Consider the following 15,163-nt stretch of genomic DNA (forward strand, 5'->3'; position numbering starts at 1 on the left):
ACATAGTCATTGAAGTGACATCCCGCCACCTTTGCTGTATTCTGTTGTTTGGAAGCAAGTGAAAGTTCCCAACCATACTCAAGGGGAGGGGATTACACAGGGGTGTGAGTACTAGGAAGTGGGGATAATTGGGAGTCATTTTAGAGTATGTCTGCCACAGCATCTGTTGATAATACTTGCCTGAAATGTGGTTGCCACATATGATGATTTTCTAATTCCATCATTTCTTCTGTATTTGTTAGTTGGAATTCTGCTGCAAGAAATTCTTCCCCAGTCATTGATTTGTTCACTTATTTATATCAATTTAAGCTCATAGATTCTTATCTTATTCCATGGGTTATTATTTTCTACTGTAATATTTATTTTATTGCTTGAGGATAAGTAGCAGTTTAATCTCTACACAGAGAGCATTAAGTCTTTAGCATGGGTATCTAAACAGATTTGAGGTATAATGAGTCATTTGTCAAATATACTTTAGTTTAAAGGTAAATTTTAACATGAAAGCTATTCTGTTGTAGATTTCCAAAGCCTTTCTAATTCCATTGAAAATATACTTTGATATAACGAACCTCCAAGTTATCATCAAATATCATGATATTATTTATTTTATTTATTGTTTTAAAATTAATTTTATTGAGGTCATAATAGTTTATAACATTGTGGAATTTCAGTTGTACACTATTATTTGTCAGTCACCATATATATATGTCCCTTTACCCCTATGCCCACTCCCTAACCACCTTCCCCTCTGATAACCACTAATCTGTTCTCTTTGTCCATATATTTGTTTATATTCTGCGTATGAGTGAAATCATGTGGTGTTTGTCTTTCTCTATCTGGCTTATTTCGCTTAATGTAATACCTTCAAGTTCCATCTATGTTGTTGCAAGTGGGACGATTTTGTCGTTTTTTATGGCTGAGTAGTTTTCCATTGTATATATATACACCACGTCTTCTGTATCCATTTGTCAGTTGATGGGCACTTGGGTTGCTTCCACGTTTTGGGTATTGTGAATAATGCTGCAGTGAACATAGGGGTGCATAAGTCTCTCTGAATTGTTGATTTCAAGTTCTTTGGATAAATACCCAGTAGTAGAATAGCTGGGTCATATGGTATTTCTATTTTTAATTTTTTGTGAAATTTCCATAGTGTTTTCCATCGTGGCTGCACCAGTTTGCATTCCCATCAGGAGTATATGAGGCTTCCCTTTTCTCCACGTCCTCTCCAACATTTGTTGTTTTCTGTCTTGGTAATTATAGCCATTCTAACAGATGTAAGGTGAAATCTGATTGTAGTTTTGATTTGCATTTCCCTAATGATTAGTGATGTTGAACATCTTTTCATGTGTCTGTTGGCTATCTGTATATCTTCTTTGGAAAAATGTCTATTCATATCCTCTACTCCTTTCTTGATTGGATTGTTTGTTTTTTTGTTCTTGAGTTGTATGAGTTCTTTATATGTTTTGGAGATTAACCGCTTGTCAGATATATGATTTGCAAATATTTTCTCCGAGTTAGTGGGTTGTCTTTTGGTTTTGTTCCTGGCTTCCTTTGCCTTCCAGAAGCTCTTTAGTCTGATGAAGTCCCAGTTGTTTTTCTTTTGTTTCCCTTGCCCGAGTAGACATGGTATTAGAAAAGATCCTTCTAAGACTGATGTAAAAGAGTATACTGCCTATATTTTCTTCTAAGAGTTTTATGGTTTCACGTCTTATCTTCAAGTCTTTAATCCATTTCAAGTTAATTTTTGTGTATGGTAAAAGATACTGGTCTAATTTCATTCTTTTGCATGTGGCTGTCCGGTTTTCCCAACACCATTTACTGAAGAGACTTTCCTTTGTCCATTATATGTTCATAGCTCCTTTGTTGAAGATTAACTGTCCATAGATGTGTGGTTTTATTTCTGGGCTTTCAGTTCTGTTCCATTGATCTGTGTGTCTCTTTTTGTACCAGTACTATGCTGTTTTGGTTACTACAGCTTTGTAGTATATTTTGAAATCAGGGATTGTGATGCCTCCAGCTTTGTTCTTTTTTCTCAGCATTGCATTAGCTATTTGGGGTCTTTTCTTGCCCCATATGAATTTTAGGATTCTGTATTTTATTTCTGAGAAGAATGTCCGTGGGATTCTGATTGGGATTGCATTGAATCTGTACATTGCTTTAGGTAGTATGGACATTTTAACTATGCCTATTCTTCCAATCCATGTGCATGAAATATCTTTCTATTTCTTTATGTCATCATTGATTTCTTTCAGTACTGTCTTATAGTTTTCATTGTATAGGTCTTTCACCTCCTTGGTTAAATTTATTCCTAGATATTTTATTCTTTTTGTTGCTGCTGTAAATGGGACTGTATTCTTGAGTTCTCTTTCTGTTAATTTGTTATTAGAGTGTAGAAATGCAACTGATTTTTTAAGTTGATTTTGTAGCCTGCATTTTTGCTGTAGTTGTTCATTATTTCTAATAGTTTTCCAGTGGATTCCTTAGGGTTTTCTATATATAAAATCATGTTGTCTGCAAACAGCGAGAGTTTCACTTCTTCCTTGACAATCTGGATACCTTTTGTTTCTTTTTCTTGCCTAATTGCTCTGGCCAAAACCTCCAGTACCATGTTGAATAAGAGTGGCAAAAGTGGGCACCCTTGTCTTGTTCCTGTTCTCAGAAGGATGGCTTTCAGTCTTTCCCTGTGGAGTATGATGTTGGCTGTGGGTTTGTCATCTACGGCCTTTATTACGTTGAGGTACTCTCCTTCTATACACATTTTATTGAGAGTTTTTATCATAAGTGGATGTTGGATCTTCTTAAATGCTTTCTCAGAGTCTATTGAAATGATCATGTGGTTTTTATTCCTCATTTTGTTAATGTGGTATATCACATTGATGAGTGGATGTTGAACCATCCCCATGTCCCTGGTATAAATCCCACTTGATCATGGTATATGATCCTTTTAATGTGTTGTTGTATTCGGTTTGCCAATATTTTGTTGAGGACTTTGCATCTATGTTCATCAGTGATGTTGGCCTGTAATTTTCCTTCTTTGTGTTGTCCTTGTCTGGCTTTGGGATTGGGGTGATGTTGGCGTTGTAAAATGTGTTAGGAAGTGTTCCATCTTCTTCAAGTTTTCGGAATATTTTGAGAAGGATAGGTACTAAATCTTCTTTGAATGTTTGATAGACTTCTCCAGAGAAGCCATCTGGTCCTGGATTTTTATTTTTTGAGAGGTTTTCAATTACTGTTTCAATCTCTTTACTTGTGATTGGTCTATTCAAATTCTCTTATTTCTTCTTGGTTCAGTTTTGGGAGGTTATGTGAGTCTAAGAATTCATCTGTTTCTTCTAGATTTTCTAATTTGTTGACATATAGTTTTTCATAGTATTCTTTTACCATCCTTTGTGTTTCCATGGAATCTATTGTAATTTCTCCTCTTTCATTTCTAATTTTATTTATTTGAGTCTTCTCTCTTTTTTTGTTAGTAAGTCTGGCTAAGGGTTTGTCAGTTTTGCTTATCTTCTAGAAGCAGCAGCTCTTAGTTTCGTTGATCCTTTATACTGTTTTTTTGGTTTCAATTTCATTTATTTCTGTTCTATTATTTCCCTCCTTCTATTGACTTTGTTTGTTCTTCCTTTTCTAGTTCTGCTAGGTGTAGTTTAAGATTGCTTATTTGAGATTCTTCTTGTTTGTTAAGATTGGCCTGTATTGCTATGAATTTCTCTCTTATGGCAGCTTTTGCTGCATCCCATGTGAATTGGTATGGTGTATTTTCATTTTCATTTGTCTCTGGATAATTCTGGATTTGTCCTGTAATTTCTTCAGTGATCCATTGGTTGTTCAGTAGCATGCTGTTTAGTCACCATGTATTTGTCACTTTCCCAGCTTTTTTCTTGTAGCTGATTTCTAGTTTCATAGCATTATGGTTGGAAATGATGCTTGATATGATTTCAGTCTCCTTAAATTTATTGAGGCTCATCTTGTTTCCCAACATATGGTCTGTGTTTGAGAATATTCCATGTGCATTTGAGAAGAATGTGTATTCTGCTGAGTTTGGATGCAATGTTCTGTACATATCTATTAAGTCCATCTGGTCTAGTTTTTCATTTAAATCCATTATTTCCTTGTTGACCTTCTGTCTGGACGATCTATTCATTGATGAAAGTGGGATGTTAAGGTACCCTACTATTATTGTGTTGCTGTTGATACCTCCTTTTAGGTCAGTTAATGATTGCTTTATGTACTTTCGTACTCCTGTATTAGGTTCATATATATTTATAAGTGTTATGTCCTCTTGGTGGAATGTCCCTTTTATCATTATATACTGCCCCTCTTTGTCTCTCATTGTCTTTTTTATCTTGAAGTCTACTTTGTATGATATAAGTATGGCAATACCAGCTTTCTTTTGTTTGTCATTAGCTGGGAGTATTGTCTTCATCTCTTTGCTCTAAGCCTGTGTTTGTCTTTAGAGCTGAGATGTGTTTCCTGGAGGGAGCATGTTGTTGAGTCTTGTTTTGTTTTTTTTTCCCCAAGGGAGATTAGCCCTGAGCTAACAGCTGCTGACAATCCTCCTCTTTTTGCTGAGGAAGATTAGCCCTGAGCTAACATCTGTGCCCATCTTTCTCTACTGTGTTCTTAATATGTGAGATGCCTGCCACAGCATGACTTGATAAGTGGTGCATAGGTCCATGCACAGGATCTGAGCCAGCAAACCCTGGGCTGCCGAAGCAGAGTGCGTGAACTTAACTGCTGTGCCGCTAGGCCGATGTTTATAATCCATCCAGCCACTCTGTGTCTTTTAATTGTGGAATTCAATCCATTTACATTTAGAGTGATTATTGATATATGAGGGTTTAATGCTGCCATTTTATCTCTTGTTTTCCAGTTGTTCTGTATTTCCCTTCTTTCTCCCCCCATGTGTTTCAGACTGCCAATTCAGTTTGGTTGCTCTCTGTGATAATTTTCTCAGTATTTCTCATTTATATCTCTGTTCTGACTTTTTGTTTAGTGGTTACTGTGAGGTTTGTATAAAAGATCTCGTAGATGAGCTTGTCCATTTCCTGATAGCTTCTTATTCCCTTAGTGTAGGCAGTTTCCATCCCTATCCTCTTCTCCTTCTAAGTTATTGATGTCACAACTTATTCCATTTTGTGTTGTGAGTTTGTGGTTAAAATGAAGTGATTATATTTATTCTTGATGTTTTCGTCCCTTTATCGTTAGTGTTATAATTGTTTGCTAATCTGTTCTGATAGTGAGTTGTAGGTTTCTGATTTTGCCTGTCTATTTATCTCCTTGTAAACCCTTTCTTTTCTTTTGAGGTATGAAGGCCTTCTTGATTATATATTGTGGGGGGTCTTGTGGCAATGAACTCCCTCTGCTTTTGTGTGTCTGGGAAAGTTTTTATTTCTCCATCGTATCTGAAGGATATTTTTGCTGGATAAAGTATTCTTGGCTGAAAGTGTTTGTCTTTCAGAATTTTGAATATATCATTCCACTCTCTCTTAGCTTGTAAGGTTTCTGCTGAGAAATCTGGTGAAAGCCTGATAGGGTTTCCTTTGTAGGTTATTTCCTTCTGCCTTCCTGCCCTTAATATTTTTTCTTTGTCATTGACTTTTCCCAGTTTTACTAAAATATGCCTTGGAGAAAGTCATTTTACATTGATGTAATTAGGAGTTCTGTTAGCTTCTTCTACTTGTAATTCCAGCTCCTTCCTCAGGTTTGGGAAGTTCTCAGTTATTTCTTTGAACAAGCTCTCTGCTCCTTTCTCCCCCTCTTCTCCCTCTGGAATACCTATAATCCTTATGTTGCTTTTCTTAGTTGAGTCAGATATTTTTTGGAGAATTTCTTCATTTCCTTTTAGTCTTAGTTCTTTCTCCTCCTCCATCTGAAACATTTCTATATTCCTGTCCTCTAAATTGCTAATTCTATCCTCCATAATGTCAGCTCAGTTATTTAAGAAGTCCGGATTTTTCTTTATCTCATTCATTGTGTTTTTCATCTCCAATATTTCTGATTGGTTTTTCTTTATAGTTTCAGTCTTTTTTGTGAAGAATTCCCTGTGGTCATTAGTTTTGTTCCTGATTTCATTTAACTGTCTTTCTGAGTTTTCTTGTAACTCATTGAGTTTTTTATGATACCTATATTGAATTCTCTGTCATTTAGATTGTAGATTTCTGTGCTTTCAGGATTGATTTCTTGGTATTTGTCTTTTTCCTTCTGGTCTGGGGTATTAATGTACTTCTCCATACACTTGATGGTGTGGATTTGTGCCTTCACATAGTATATAGTATCTGGTCACAGATTCCATCTGCCACCACTGGTAGGGGCGCAGGAACTGTGTATTCTGAGCCTGCTGCAGTCCCTGTCAGCTGTACCTGTCTGAGCCTGGGCCACTCCTTGGGACTGCAGTGGCCCTGTGGGCTCTCCCACCAAATGGGAACGCAGTCACATGGGGGCTCAGGACTGCTGCTGCCTGCTCGCACACTCCCACCAAAACGTGCTCCCCTCTTACGGGCTGCAATGGTACTTCGGTTGTTCATGGCAGCCGGGAACTTGTTCACTCAGGCATGCAGATCTGCCACTGTCTCCTGCTGGATCACACCAGCTGTTGTGCTTGGTGGCAGGGCCTCCCCACCGGGTCCGAGCCTGAGCCACTCCCTGGAACTGCAGCAGCACTGTGGGCTCTCCCACAAGACAAGAAAGCGATCATACAGGGGCTCAGGGCTGCTGCTTCCTGCTCCCACAGTCCTGCCAAGATGCACTCCCCCTTTGGGGCCACAGTAGTACTATGGGTATTCTCAGCACCTGAGTACTCATTTGCTCAGGCGCACAAATCCACTGCTGTCTCCTAGGTTGCACCAGCTGTTGTGTGCATCCACTCCCACATTGGTGCTAAGGTGTGCTCCCACTCTTGGGGCTGCAATGGTACTGTGGGTGCTCGAGCCAGGAGAGCAGTTGTATGCATGTACAGGGCTGCTAGGGGACCGAAGAATGCTCACCCTTCTCCACCACCTCCCTGGGAGTAGTCCATCCCCCTTCACATGTATAGCTGTGCAGTTCTCTCAGGCGTCCTGATGTGCTGTGTGGGTATCCTCCACTGATCAGTGAAGGTCCATTTAGCTGTAGTTCGAAGGGGGAGAAACCAAGGGAACAGTTCACTCCGCCCTGTTACTGACATCCCAGATCATGATTGCTTTTTTATTGACACTCTTTAAGTGGAAAGCTAATTTTTTCCCCTGAAGATCAGTGCCATATAACTGAAATGATTAAAAATTTGGGTGCTATGATGTAAACATACTAATTCTAAAACCACCATGTCTTCCCAGTTGCTTCATCTTTGACTTGTCTCTTGATCTTTGAATGTTACATGTAGGTTTCCCCTTTCCTTGTATTTGTGGGCATCTGTGATTGACTCTCTTTTTGAGTGTGTCTCTTCTTGTACTTGGTAAACAAATATCTTGCTATTCAGTGGAATATGAGTGGAAGTGTTTCACTTCAGTCTCTATACAGTTTCCCACTCCTCAGCTGCTGTTCTAGTTTTTGTTTTGTTCTGTTTTGTTCTGTCACTGCTTTGACAAAAGAAGTGATTTTGAAAAAGAGCCTTACTCTCTTGCAGAAGTTACGTTGTTTTAATAATTTATTCATATATTTTTGGACTGTTTAATATTTTTGTGAAAATGATACTTGATAACTGGAAAATCAGAAAAGGTCAATCAATAATGAAAAAATGTACTCTGTAAAAAATATTCTGAAATTCACTCACCAGGAATAACCGTTGTTTATGGCATTTAGTTGAAGAAACTAAGAGAATTGTTATATTTCAGGTTTTTCACTGAAGTGTGTTAATATACTTCTTTTAGGATATTAATTCCTAAATGATCTCTGAAGTTGATGGAAAAGAAAATAGAAAAATCCTGAAGGTGTGTTGTCATTTTTAAAATGCAAGTTGAAAAAAATAGAAAACATTTTCATTTCTCTTACATTGCCATAATTGCAACTGTTTACTTTTCTCTCTTTAAACCATTTTCTCTATTCCTGAATTGTTTATTTTAGTGCACTTCTTTGTTGGCTGGATTTAAGTTTATAGGTGATCTTTGCCCTGAGTTCTGATGGGCTTAATGGTATCTTTCTATTGCTTCTTTGTTTGCATGATATCTTGACTGGATATAAATTTTTCTGTTAACTTTTCTTAAGGACTTTTTTTACTATCTTTTGTTATTGAGTATTGCTAAGAAAGCAGGTGTTCCCTGCATTATACAGGGCTTATTTTGTTGGTCAGTTTTTGCTGCATAACAGTCTCAGAATTTCAGTGGCTTTTAACAGCCAAGTTGCTCCTTTTCTTCCTCATGCCTTTAGATTAGCTGGGTTTTTTTTTTTTGCCTATGCTTGGCTCTAGGCTATGAGTTGTTCTCTGTTCTCCTGGAATCAGTGGCCCACTCTCTGGCCATCTCAGGAGTAAGCCAGACTATGCAAGCACATTTTAGCCTCTGTTTCTCCCATGTCTGTTTCATTTCATTGACGAAATCTTGTGGCCAAGCCCAACATCATTCGGGCAGGGAAATAAATTTTACTTACTGTAAGGTACTGCAAGGTGACATGTTAGAGGGAGTAAACGATGAATTAAAAACAGTAATTGAATCTGCCATTTTTGCTTTTGATGCCTAGAACTCAGATTGATTCTTTCTAAAAAAATTTTTAATAGTTTATTTTGTTTTGTGTTTTGTTTTGATAAAGATCAGCCCTGAACTAACATCTGCCGCCACTCCTCCTCTTTTTGCTGAGGAAGACTGGCCCGGAGCTATAATCCGTGCCCATCTTCCTCTACTTTATATGTGGGCTGCCTGCCACAGCATGGCTTGATAAGCGGTGCCATGTCTGCACCCGGGATCCGAACTGGCGAACCCTGGGCCACTGAAGCAAAACGTGTGAACTTAACTGCTGTGCCACTGGGCTGGCCCCATCAGCTTGATTCTTTCTTAATCCTTGAAGTTCAAGATTTAGAAAAACATTAAGGCAAATGTTTCTGGGTATCTGAGTACTTGAGTTAGTCTGGTTTGACCACAGGTTTGAGTAGTACCTTGCCTCTTCTTATATTATCATTCAATATATGTTATTCATAAATGTAGTATTTTCTTATTGGTAGGAGAGAATTGTTACCTTTTAATATTCTTCTCTATCTTTCTTCTGTTTCCCTTTCATATCTCTGTCAATTGAATGCTTTTGACCTAGGTGTTTTTTGTCAGTTAAGATATTTTCAGTTGTAAATAACAGGAAATGCAATGTAAACCAGCTTAAACATTAAAGGAAATTAATCATCTAATATAAGTGGAAAAAGCAGGCAAAGCTTGATCCAGGTGCTCCAGAAGTTTGTTGATCAGTATCTCAGCTCTGCTTCCTTCATTTTTGTTCTGTTTTCATCAGGCTCGTTATCATAATTGCAGGGTTATTGCTGGTAGGTCCTGGAGCCTGTGTTTGCCTTTGGCTTCAAATATACAAGAGAAGAGAGAATCTGCTTCCCAGAGAACTTAAATGAAATCACATGCCATTGACTCTGGCTGGCCCCAATGGAATCACACATTAAATTAAAATTTTTTCATCGTGATAATATGTAGTTATAAATGATATGTATTTAGATAAGTTTTGGATTCTCTAGGACATTGGAGTGGCTTTTTGGTTTTCTTTTTTGGTAAGAAAGATTTGCTCTGAGCTAACGTTTATTGCCATTCTTCCTCTTTTTTTGCTTGAGGAAGATTAGCTCTGAGCTAAGGTCTGTGCCACTCTTCCTCCATTTTGTATGTGGTTGCCACCACAACATGGCTTGACAAATAGTGTAGGTCCACACCTGAGATCCAAACCTGTGAACCCGAGCCACTGAAGTGGAGTGCACCAAACTTAACCACTACACCAGAGTGCCAGCCCCTGGGGTGGCTTTCTTAAACAAAGACATTAAGACTGAACTCTGAAGAGTGAATTGGAGTTTGCTAGCAGAAAAAGTGAAGTTATCATTGCAGGCAGAAGAATTATTAAGTTACAGCATGGAAAAAAGGCTAGAGTAGGCTGAATCAGAGAGGGTATGAGACAGTAGTCTTGGTCAGATCATATTGATAATTCGGGACTTTATTCTAAGAACATTATGATATCATGGATGAGTTTTAAGCTGGGCAGGGGTAGTACAATTGGGTTTTTTTTTTTTTTTTTTTTAAGATTTTATTTTTTCCTTTTTCTCCCCAAAGCCCCCCGGTACATAGTTGTGTATTCTTCGTTGTGGGTTCTTCTAGTTGTGGCATGTGGGATGCTGCCTCAGCGTGGTCTGATGAGCAGTGCCATGTCCGCGCCCAGGATTCGAACTAACGAAACACTGGGCCGCCTGCAGCGGAGCGCGCGAACTTAACCACTCGGCCACGGGGCCAGCCCCAATTGGGTTTGTTTTTGAAAGGTCGCTCTGACTTCAGAGTGGAGAACTGGTGGGGTGAGAGTGAAATTGTTGTCACTTGAGATAGGGAATGTGTGGAGCACCATGAACCTAGAGCAGAGGAGCAAGTTGTTCAGGTAACTGCCATAGTTGCTGAATCTCTTCTCTGTGACATATACTTTATATGTATTATTGTAATCTGTGCAAATTACAAAGTGGGTCGTATAACCTCCATTTTACAGATGAAAAAATTAAGGATTTTGAAAGTGACTTGCCCATGGCAACACACAGATTTGCATTCAGATTGTTATGAATATATAAATCTGGTTCTTTTTGACACACACTGATGTCTCCTTTCATGAGTTAGTTACTGTATTTACTTCATCTGAGCAGTGTAATTGTAGACCTCAGGTCTTTCAGCCCTGTTAGCTACTGCTAAGGAACCACTTTTATTGCAAAAAGAACTAAATAAGGCCATTGGCAATATAACTGAAGGTACTTCTGTTCTTGGGCCTTGTGTGTGAAACATCTTACTATATTTCCTTACATGAGGTAGATTCAGCTTAAAATTATAGTGCTGCACTTGTTCCTTTCCTTAAAAGAACCCCTCCTGCCTCTTAACTCCAATCTCTTGAGCATGGACAAGAAACATTACAAGCTGTGGTGTGTCATGATAGTTATGTAATCTTTTTTTTGGTGGAGGTGGGGGGTGGGTGAGGAAGACTGGCCCTGAGCTAACATCTGTTGCCAATCTTACTCTTTTTTAAAATTTTTTTCCTCCCCAAGGGCCCAGTGCATAGTTGTATATCCTAGTTGTAAGCCATTCTGGTTCTTCTGTGTGGGATGCTGCCATAGCATGGTTTGATGAGCGATGTTTAAGTCTGCAAATCACTGAACCCTGGGCCGCCAAAGAAGAGTGCACGAACTTAACCACTCAGTCATAGGACTAGCCCTGTCATGATAGTTGTGTAATCTTTTGAGGTGTTCTTGTTTCAGGTGTCAGAACTTACCCCATATTATATTTACTTGACTTTACATTGGTATTGATCTCCCCAGTTACCCGAGGTTTTATCACCCGTGCTGATAATGCCTCTTCCTTCAAGTTATTCAGTTATTTTTATTTAATTTTACAAATCTAGAGTTAGTTCCCTTGAAGATGTATCCCTGCTATCATGGGCGGTGTGGCCTATTGTACTTCTCTGCCATTGCTTCATTATTCATAAAAATAAACTCTGCCCGGGTTTTCTGACTTTTTATATTTTCCTGAAATCAAATCTAAATTTTTGTTTTAAATAGTACAGTGTTCTGTATATCTTGTGGGTTTTCAAAACTTTCTTATTTCTTTCAAAGGAAAATTATACCCAGATTTGCTAGGAAAATATGATAGTGATGTCCTATATCTCTTTTACCACGTCTTTTTACCAGATGTGTGTATCGTTTACTTTCGTTTTATGAGTTTCAATTTGAGGAGTTTTTTTTGCTTTGGTTTGGTTTGGGTTAGATTTGTTTTTGTTTTTTTTCTTCTAGGTACTAGACCCTAGACTAGATTGTTTGTTTGTTTCTCTCTGACTTAAAGCACTATATATATACAAGTCTGTAGTCTTTATTTCATAATTCCAAAATCAAAAATGCTTGAAAGTGTTTTTGTACATTCTGTACGAGAACTCATTTGACAATAACACTTCTCCTGAACTGACATGAAGCTATATGTAATTTTTGTTTATCCTACTTAGTGTGAATATTCATGTTTCACTGTGTTTGGTTAGGGGATGCTGCTTCTAATCTCCTGGTGGTGGTGCATAATATATGAAACAGTGTGTTACCTTTCTAAAATCCAAAAGATTTTTATGTCTGAAACACTTGGCGTCAGGTGTTTGGGGTCAGGGACTGTGGACCTGTGTCTGTGTTAATGGCGTGATTACAGTGTACTGTGGCTGTTTGTTGCCTTGTCTATCTTCCTTATGAGATTGTGAGCTAAGAAAGCTTTTCTTTTTGGATCCACAGACCCTAGTTTATTGGCCTATACAAAGTGGGTACTTAATGGTGAAATTGAACACCGTTAGTTGGGGGAAACTTTTACCAGGTGGGTTATTGAACTACAGATTATAACTTGTCTTTTTCACTTGATTATATGTTGTTTTCTTTCTCTTACTGGAATCTTGGCTTCACCATTTACTAACTATGTGATCTTGAACAGCTTACTTAATACAGCTATTTGTTTGTTCATTTGTAAAAATAGTATAATAATTTTGCCTGCCTGGAAGCATTGTTGCGAGGGCGAAATAGAATGCTTCCTGGATAGCACTCCTTTTGCCGTTAATGTAGCTGCTTATTGATTCATATCCTCTTGGTTATTTTACTAACATGTGGTCAACCATTCTCTTATTAATGAACTCTGAGGTCATTTTCAGTGCTTTGACATTTTAACAATGCTGGAGTTAATCCTAAGTGAATCATATCTGTCCATAAGTCCTTGTGGCCTTATTTTTGTTGGATAGGTTGAGGTGGGACTGTTGGATCAGTGGCACCTAATTTTTTAGTTTTAATGGATACTTCCATGTTACTTTCCTAAGACAGACTTGAGAAATGAGGGAGAAGGTAGCAGTTTACAGTTCCACCAACAGTAGATAAGAGTGCCTCTTTGCCCGTAATCTTACCAGCAATGGATTTTATCAGTTCATTTGTTGTTTTTTTAAAAAAATTTTAAATGTAGTTTTAGACTCAGGGAATTGTGAAAATAGTCCCATATATACCATATATGCCTCCGATGGTAACTTATAACTTATTCCACCTTCATATACTTTCTGTAGTTTTGTTGATCATATTTTTTTCCCGTACAGAAGTTTTTGTTTAGTCAATATGTTTCTCTTTTTTGTTTTTTAGGTTTTCTCTCTTATGTAAAAAGTTTTCTCTATGCTGTAGGTTATACTGTTTTCCTTTAATATCTTTTACTTTTTACATTTTGGCCTTTAATTCATTTGTAATATGTTTTTGTATATACTGTGAGAATTGTTTTCCCCAGCTGTACAACATGCTATGCCAGCACTACTTATGAAATAAACTGTTTTATTTAGGACTGTTTCAGTTGCTGGTGACTTAAAACCTCAAAATTTGAAAGGTAGGACTGACTTAAGGCCAGGCTTGATACAGTAGCAAAAGTAATATTGCTTAAAAAAAAAAAATTGCTGTTTTCCTCTTTTCTCAGTTCTGCTTTTTTGGGTGTTGATTTTTTTCCCCATAATCCTTACCTAGCCCAATTCCAGATACTTCCCACATGCTCACATGATGACTGGAAGTTTTAGGCATTACTTCCTCATACTACTCAGGGGAAGGGTCTCTTTCTGAAGTTTCCCTGGAGAGCAAGTTTCTTTTGCTAAATGCCCAAGTAAATAGCTCCTTAGATTCTTGACCGTAATTAAGTCGTGTGTCTGTTCCTGAATCTGTCACTGTGGGGGTGGGGGAGTGGGGTGCAAACAGAACTGCTGATTGGCTTTTCCAAGCAGGAAATTCTGGTTTAATAGTTTGGATTTGCACGTGTGATGAGCATGGCATTAAGTCTGTCTCAACCACATGAGTGAGAGTGAGAGAGGGATAATATTTCACAGGAAATGCGGGAACAGATGCCAGGTATTCAGACCACAGGTGATCATGTCATGACCCCATCTTCTTCCTACTACAGATAAATAATACCTTTTACATTTATTATAATCTGTTTCTGTATTTTCTGTTTTATTCTACCAGCAGTCTAGAAGAGTGCTCATTTGCCGCTTTATCCTGTCCTAGAAATATTCCTTCAATAATAGTGGCTTAGAGTACTTTTTAATAACTTGCTAAGCAGGTCTCTCATCATTTTTCCCCAGAAGTTTCTTGGCAATTCTTATGTATTTATTTGACATAACTTTGAGATTCTGAGTAGAATTGCATCATGTGTATTTTTAACATGGAAGTATCCGAATTAGATAAACATAACTATGAAAAATCAACCCGGAGACACTCAGCACTTTTTTCAGCAAACGCTTTTCTTTATTTTCTTTGTTGTCCTCCATCTTCCTTCTAGTTTTTGACTCCCTCGACACTTTCACAGTACTGAAAGACATTGGATGCATGGTTCTGCTCTCCACAGAGAACTTTTGTCTTTAGATATATCCAAGATGTCTACCAGCGTCTTCTAGTAGGCTTATTTGAGTTATTGAGTAGTACCAGCAGAGAACTGAGAGGAGAAGAGCTGGAAATGTGCAAATAAGCTGCCTTATCCCTCATGTATTGTGAGAAATTATTTTTAATTTAAGAATGCCACACATCTCCATTTATATTGCTCTTTGTTTTGTTAAATAAGTGTGAAAAGATCAGAAAATGAAATCTGATTACAATTAGAAAGTAAAATAATATGTTTATATTTTTTACAGATAATTTTTTATGTACTTAAAACTCTAGAAAATGTGGTAGATGTCTATTAGAATTATTAACATTTAGCCAAGTTGCCACATAGATTATATTCCAAAGCCTACTTTATACGCTTTAAAGTGATCTCGTGATAGGTCCAAATACTACAAGAGACCATTGCAATATATACAAATATGGAATCATGTTGTACACCTGAAACTAATATAATGTTATATGTCAATTATATCTCAGTAAAAAAAAAATAAAAAAATACAAGACCATGGAAATGTGTTCATTTCACAGCTCGGATTCAGTCTGGTGCAACAGTATGCAAGGTGATTAATATCGTTTATTTGAATCTGTGTATGTCCCCCCCTCCCCCCA

General features: G+C 37.7%; 1 protein-coding gene across 4 annotated transcripts in view; it reads left to right on the forward strand.

Annotated features, from left to right (window-relative positions):
- The window catches only part of ASXL2 (ASXL transcriptional regulator 2), a 160,911-nt gene that overhangs the window by 79,466 nt on the left and 66,282 nt on the right, over positions 1-15,163 (forward strand). Inside the window, exon 1 of one of the 4 annotated variants that reach the window (XM_070512452.1) lies at positions 12,459-12,479. The exons of the other annotated variants lie outside the window; for them this stretch is intronic. The gene's annotated coding sequence lies outside the window, so the exon portion shown is untranslated. Of the gene's footprint in view, positions 1-12,458; positions 12,480-15,163 lie in introns of those variants that run through there. 4 annotated transcript variants of the gene reach the window in all.

Source organism: Equus asinus, chromosome 6 (assembly GCF_041296235.1).
Source record: "Equus asinus isolate D_3611 breed Donkey chromosome 6, EquAss-T2T_v2, whole genome shotgun sequence".
In the NCBI taxonomy this organism is placed as follows: domain Eukaryota; kingdom Metazoa; phylum Chordata; class Mammalia; order Perissodactyla; family Equidae; genus Equus; species Equus asinus.